Source organism: Engraulis encrasicolus, chromosome 18, assembly GCF_034702125.1.
Source record: "Engraulis encrasicolus isolate BLACKSEA-1 chromosome 18, IST_EnEncr_1.0, whole genome shotgun sequence".
NCBI lineage: Eukaryota > Metazoa > Chordata > Actinopteri > Clupeiformes > Engraulidae > Engraulis > Engraulis encrasicolus.
This window is the reverse complement of record NC_085874.1, coordinates 36,892,431-36,900,056: the sequence shown is the minus strand read 5'-3', so window position 1 is coordinate 36,900,056 and position 7,626 is coordinate 36,892,431. Positions and strand designations below refer to the sequence as shown.

At 40.9% G+C, this 7,626-nt stretch overlaps 1 long non-coding RNA gene across 1 annotated transcript; it reads left to right on the top strand.

The window, feature by feature from the left end:
- The first annotated feature begins 1,535 nt into the window (after nucleotides 1-1,535).
- On the top strand, nucleotides 1,536-5,803 carry LOC134468597 (uncharacterized). The gene is made up of 3 exons (XR_010038853.1): nucleotides 1,536-1,686; nucleotides 4,923-5,013; nucleotides 5,718-5,803. It is a non-coding gene; the product is annotated as an uncharacterized LOC134468597 (long non-coding RNA).
- Nucleotides 5,804-7,626: the final 1,823 nt, after the last annotated feature.

The following is a 7,626-nucleotide window of genomic DNA, read 5'->3' as shown; positions in this document are numbered from 1 at the left end:
AATCCTTCCACAAGAATCCCATAGGGGGCTTAAGTGTACCTGTCAAAATGGAGTTTTCATATTTATCCATGTTTATATGTACAGTACATGGATAAAAATATCCACATTTAAAAATATCCATTTAATGCCTGAGTGAACCTGATGACGCACAGAGTCGAAACGTGTTGTTTGCACTGAATAATAGAGCAAAAAGTCAAACAAGTGTGCAGTAAGCTTGTTTCTCTTTAAAACTTAAAAGTATCCACATACATTAAGTAACCAGCACCTCAGTCTGCGTTTGGGGGTCAGGCTTTCTCCAAGTCCACAACGCACTCTATGTAGCTGAATAATGATGATTACACATACATATTTGTCAGCCATACACTGGGGATTCAATATTTGAAAACGGAAGCTGAGAAAACAAAGATGATTTCAGCAAAACGCTGATGTACCTGTAGATGATCTCTGTCCAGAGCTGACTGGGCTTGAACATTTTTTTGGCAGCTCCTCACACCGCCCTTCTTTTCCTAGGCTACTGATAAGCTCAGTCCACTCTCTTTTATAGGGGCAATTTGTAGTATTAAGTTTAATCAATCACTGTCCCGAGTCAGCTGATGCTTGTTTGAGTCAAGTGAACAATGACTCTCTCGACCACTTTCACCGTCCGCTGTCAGAGAACCTAAAATGTACGTTTTCACAGAGCGAGCCAAACGAGCGTCATGGGAAACACTTCTCGTGCGAAAAATGTGCTTTACATACCACCATATTCACATTTGTATCAACTGTTGGCATTCTGTGATGAAAAACATTCTCACAAGGAGCTTAGTTAAACAGCATTTTTTCATGACGGTGTAGATCTTGAGACAGGCATGCCACAGACACTGCGTTAACTATGTAATCCTACATTGTGCCATTTTAAAAATGGTCCAATGGGACGCCCCGTCTAAACTGTGGGCCAGTCTACGAAAACAAACAAACAAAACCAAGCCAACAAAAAACAAGAGTATCAGCCCACTGGAGACCCACCGGGAAAATGCCCTGTATTAGATTAGATTAGATTCTATATTGTCCCATAGGGATATTTGTTTTCACATCAGACTGTTCAGTTCCATCAGGTTAGATATTGTAGGCGCATCTCATTTGCTAAACATATAGACAATATTTTCACACATAGACACGTACGCATCCTCAGACATCCACATACAATGCACACACATCTATTCATATACACTCCAATATACACTCATCTATGCATATCAGATGACCAGTCCAGCCCTATCTCTGTCAACACTGATGTAGCCTTATACTACACCCTATAGTCAAATACTGTTAAGCCTCTTTAAACTGCATTTCCTGTATATTTGAAAGGACTGACAATTTCTTAAAGGACCAGTTCAGTCAATTTCAATCTGCTGTTGTATTGCTCACGCTACCATTGACTTGTCACCCGGTGAGGCCACATTTTTCGGCTAAGCCCTTTCCGAGATATGAGCTATTCTAATGGGGGCAGCATTTGTTTACATTTTTTTTAATTGAACATAGGCCCAGAGTCATGAATAGGAAAGAGTTGTGTATATCCCATTGGCATACGTGGGCAAGGGGCGGGGTCTATTTTCCGTGTCATGGCTCCTCCCTGTAGACTTCAAGAAGTTCCATATCCGGAAGTGGGCCCCGTAGACTTTCGTTTGACTGTCGACACCTTTCTCGGTAAGTTGATAAATGGGAGAACAAATCGAAATGTTTTCTGTGTTTCAGTATCCGTTGTCTAAAGTATAGCCTTCAATTATGTAATTGCATGTGGTTTGCATGAAAATTGCGATGTCGATGTTAAAGACGAACGCTGTTTAGGAATGAATAACCACTTCTGGTAGCTTAAGTTAGCATAGCGGCTTGGCTCCGGTCCAACTTCACAAGTGGCTACGTTACAATCCTATACAATGCGCTACTATCTGTATCATAAAAACGACTGTGTTTTCTACTTCCCACATTCATATAACGCCATATTACCCGTGTACATTCGTGGTTTGATCTTCCAGCTATTTGAATGCATGTCGCTGCATGTGGTTAGCGTAGCGAGTAAGCATTTACGTGTGGATGTGTTGGCTAGCTACAAAAATTACAAATTGAGTCCCGAATATTAAAGTACTGAAGTTGATGACCCCAGGTATTTCAGAAACCGAGAAATATATATTTCTGTTGAGTAAACCATGGATGTTTGCTGAACAGTTGCTGAACAGTTTGCTGAACAGTTTTTGAAGTTGGCTAGTCGAACTACTATGCACAGTCCGTAGCCAGATGTGCACCGCATTGACAATGCGCCGTATACCTGTATTTCTCCTTTTTAGCTCTGTGAAATCAAATAGTTTCTGATTGATTTGAATGAGTGGTGTGATTAATGTCTATTTTTTTTTTGTCTGCCAGTCTATCACTCCTCTATCACTCATCTGTTTTGTGTGTTTGATTAGGGGACTTTGGTTCGGCATACACTGCTGGCTGTAACCTATTGTTGTCATTACTACCATGTGGGACACAGTAAGATGCGTAAGATGTCTTGTGAATCTAAGGTAATTAATTGTATTGAAATTGACACGACATATATACCAGTATATGTGAATAGTCTGGTACTATATGTTTGTAGTTCATATGTGTAGGTCCAAACTCCATGACAGCTGATGAGGTATTGAAGGCACAACTGTAATATTTATTTCAAAGCAAATTGAGGTTCAAGTAATATGTAATGTAGTAATGTAGGGAAGTGTGAAGGCATATTTGGCATTAATTTATAGGCAGGTGTTTAAATGGAACAGAGAAAGTAACCATTGAATTGCATTGTAGGACATTCCTAAATATCAATCATAACCGAACCGAATCGTTGCTGAAGAAATCGTTTTTTCAAATCAAATCGGCATGAATGCTCTGATTTATACCCCTAGTCATGACAAGACAAAAACACATTGACAATTTGTCAACGGTTTATTCTCCCTGTTTGACATGGTCATGCTGTGTCTTGAGGTTTTTTTTTTTTTTTTTTTTTTTTTTTTTTTTTTTTGAGAAGAGAAAATTGTATTAGCACAGCACTGTGTCATTGTACATCACATGGTGGACAAAAGGGTGTTTTCAATGAATACATCACCAGAAATGTGCAATCATCACTTTCGTCCAAACTAGAGATGCTGCTCCACAAGACCAACCCATTCACAGGGCCACTACAGCAGAGTGGCGGCGCTCTTCTTTTTGGTTGTATCCTTTAGTGGACAGGTGGGATTAATATAAGGTCTATAGCGAGAGCTAATAGTTTTTAGGTTCCATTACTTTGGATTAGTTCTAGGTCACATCGTGAGGTAACACGAGGGGGGTTTGGGGTTGTGGTCATTTGAGGATGGTGTGCATGTACACAAAAGGGGGGGGGGGGGGGGGGTAATTCACATACCAGTGTTGTAACACAGTGCGTGTATTGAGCAATTTTAAATCCGGTTAACATTAAAACCCAAAATGAATGTAACAGAATATCCAGCTTGGTGTGTTGTTATTATTACTATGTCATTCTTTACTTCACTGATTACCCCAGAAACTTCATGTGTTTTTTTTATTTCATTGCTCCAGGTGTGTCATATTCACTCATCATTGACTGATGACCCCTGAACAGATTGTCAGTGCCCTTCCTAACTTCATGTGATTCTTTTTCATTGCTCCAGGTGTGTCATATTCACTCATCATTGACTGATGACCCCTGAACAGATTGTCAGTGCCCTTCCTAACTTCATGTGATTCTTTATTTCATTGCTCCAGGTGTGTCATATTCACTCATCATTGACTGATGACCCCTGAACAGATTGTCAGTGCCCTTCCCTAACTCATGTGATTCTTATTTCATTGCTCCAGGTGTCTATTCACTCATCATTGGAACTGATGACCCCTGAACAGATTGTCAGTGCCCTTCCCAACTTCATGTGTTTCTTTATGTCATTGCTCTTCCTCATACAGCTTGCCCCCACATTCACCGCTTGGTGTGTTGTTATTATTACTATTTATTATATGGTTGTGACGTCATCGGTCGAATGCTCCATTCATTTCAACGGGGCTCCCCAACGTTCGCACGTCTGTTATTTTTCGATAACGGACGGGTTGGTCTATAACAGACCGCTGTCAATGGCAACAAGACTTTTCACTGCTAAAGCGACTTTTCAACAAGACTCTAATCAGCTGCTGTGATAGACAACACCTGCTGGTGTCCTGGCTACCTAGCTGTTAGCGGTGTTCCACAACGGCACTGTTTTGTTTTGCGCAGCAACAATCTTTTGACATTGCTTCACATTAAATAGGCCTAAAGAAATGTCCCCGCCATGTGTGAATCATTTAAGTATATCCATATAATAAGCGGGTTAACTTTCGGCGAGTCGGTCGCTTTGTGGAATAGCAGCACTTCAGAGAGAACAAGACCCCTCCGCTCCGCGTCGGGGTCTAAAGATTCTCTCTGTCGTGCTGCTATTCCACGGTAGCGACCTTCTCGCCGAACGTTAACCCTTACGTGATTCTTTACTTCACTGATGACCCCTGAACAGATTGTCAGTGCCCTTCCTAACTTCATGTGATTCTTTATTTCATTGCTCCAGGTGTGTCATATTCACTCATCATTGACTGATGACCCCTGAACAGATTGTCGGTGCCCTTCCCAACTTCATGTGTTTCTTTATTTCATTGCTCTTCCTCATACAGCTTGCCCCCACATTCACCGCTTGGTGTGTATATAACAATGTGTTTCTTTATTTCATTGCTCCAGGTGTGTCATATTCACTCATCATTCACAGATATCCGGCCCTTCTTCATACAGCTTGCCCCCCTCCCCACATTCACAGCTTGGTGTGTTGTTATTATTACTATGTGATTCCTTACTTCACTGATGACCCCTGAACTTCATGTGTTTCTTTATTTCATTGCTCCAGGTGTGTCATATTCACTCATCATTGACTGATGACCCCTGAACAGATTTCCGGCCCTTCTTCATACAGCTTGTCTTCCACCTTCACAGTCATGGTGTGTATATTGTTATTACAATGTGATTCTTCATTTCATTGCTCGTCTTCATACAGCTTGCCCCCCTCCCCACATTCACAGCTTGGTGTGTTGCTATTATTACTATGTGATTCCTCACTTCACTGATGACCCCTGAACTTCATGTGTTTCTTTATTTCATTGCTCCATTGTCATATTCACTCATCATTGACTGATGACCCCTGAACAGATTGTCAGTGCCCTTCCTAACTTCATGTGATTCTTTATTTCATTGCTCCAGGTGTGTCATATCCACTCATCATTGACTGATGACCCCTGAACAGATTGTCAGTGCCCTTCCCAACTTCATGTGTTTCTTTGTCATTGCTCTTCCTCATACAGCTTGCCCCCACACTCACAGCTTGGTGTGTATATTGTAACAATGTGTTTCTTTATTTCATTGCTCCAGATGTGTCATGTTCACTCATCATTCACAGATATCCGGCCCTTCTTCATACAGCTTGCCCCCTCCCCACATTCACTGCTTGGTGTGTTGTTATTATTACTATGTGATTCTTTACTTCACTGATGACCCCTGAACAGATTGTCAGTGCCCTTCCTAACTTCATGTGATTCTTTATTTCATTGCTCCAGTGTGTCATATTCACTCATCATTGACTGATGACCCTGAACAGATTGTCAGTGCCCTTCCTAACTTCATGTGTTTCTTTATTTCATTGCTCCAGCTGTGTCATATTCACTCATCATTGACTGATGACCCCTGAACAGATTTCCGGCCCTTCTTCATACACCTTGTCTTCCACCTTCACAGTCATGGTGTTGTATATTGTTTTTACAATGTGATTCTTCATTTCATTGCTCGTCTTCATACAGCTTGTCTCCCACCTTCATCCTGGTTCTCACTTAAAATTGCTCCAGGTGTACCATATTCACTGATAATGATATTTGTTGTTCATATACAGCAGCATAGACCCCTTTTACAGTTTTTAATTTTCTGTCTATTTCAATGTTACACGTTGAGTATGACCGCTGCATGTCTGTGTTGTTGACAGGCACAAACACTCAGGAGTGCTGTGAGTTGCATGACACCTGCAGAGGCTCCATACTACAGACTACTACTACTCGGTACTACAGAAACCGATCACTTGACAAGCCTGTGTCCTGTTTTGGCCTTCCACACTCTGTAGGATTGCATAGGCTCCATTTCTTCTCCCACATCACCATTCCAAAACAACTCCAGATGTTTCGTTTGTATTATGGCCATTTCTTTACATCTGTTACACTACCTGTGTTTTGCACCCAAAACTGGACTGCTCTATCTGTTTCTTGTTTTTTATCATTATCACTTGCATTGCTGTAAATATGTTCCATTAGCTCAGTTTTGCAACTATGAAGTGTACAGTTTTGTTGTTGTATTACTGTTACGCTGAGCAAAAAGAAACCTCAAACCTTACTCTTAGGCCTATGTGAATTCTTCATGCGTGTCGTGCTCTGTCAACAGTTTGATGCTTACAAAGCATTCCAAGTGTCTGTATGATGTTCTACCATTTATGCTATGCCTTCACACAGTTAATAACAAAAGGTATACAGTATTAAAAATGCATATTCACACTAGGTTATTGTCTTAACTTGGCACCATAGCAGTGAGCATCCAGTGTATTTCTGTGTTTCAAAACATACATAAATACATTTAAAAAAAAAATTAATTGACCCACTCAAGTACTGGTTTATACAGTTGTTGTCTTTTTTTAATTATAATTTATTTAGTCCACATGACAGATCCATGGCCCTGCTCCATGCCACTGATTCAGAGTCGTGTGTAGGGACTACACGTCTCTGCCCTGATCCTCTTCACTCTGCCTGCATGCAACGATGCATGTTTTTGGCAGGTCTGATGCAGCCTCATAAAGGCTAAAGCTGGCCTGCGTCTCACTGCTAGAGATCTATAGACATACAAGTGTATGTGATTAGTTTTTAACGAATTAATATTTGTAGTGTAAATAATGAACACAACGCTTTTGCGATTACAGTCAAAAGCTACCAAGAAAGTTAGCATCTCATAGGTAAGTGGCGGGCTCCTGGCTAAGCTAATGGTGATTTCCCTCAAAACGTGATAAAAACACACCAGTTCTACGACAGTAGCGTGTAAACAACACAGTATTTTATATCACCTAGATGTACTAGACGAATTACCTAAAAAAAATGGGATGGATCCCGTTTGTGTGCATATTTATTCAATGCTTACCGTAGAAAGGCTTATTCTGCTCAGTAGAAGTCAATGACGGCTCTCTGTTTGTTTAGAACTTTAGCGTGTCTACACATGACTCTGACAGCCACTAGGTGACTTTCCCGCCGAGATCAAAGGTAGGCGTAACTCTGTTATCAATGGCTCTGCATAGGCCTACTCCAAATATTTTCCCGTAAGGTACCGCTGTTTGCTCATTGTCTGCTGATGCTGAATAACCTTTCGGATGTTTTTGGGAATAAATAAAAATGTTTTTATGAAATGTAAACAAAGAGCTGCCCCCATTACAATGACCAGGATCTCGGAAAAGGCTGAAGAAGAAGAAAAAAAAACCTTAGGTACTGACAAGTGCAGGGTAGTGTGAGCATTGCAACTGCATGTTGAAATTG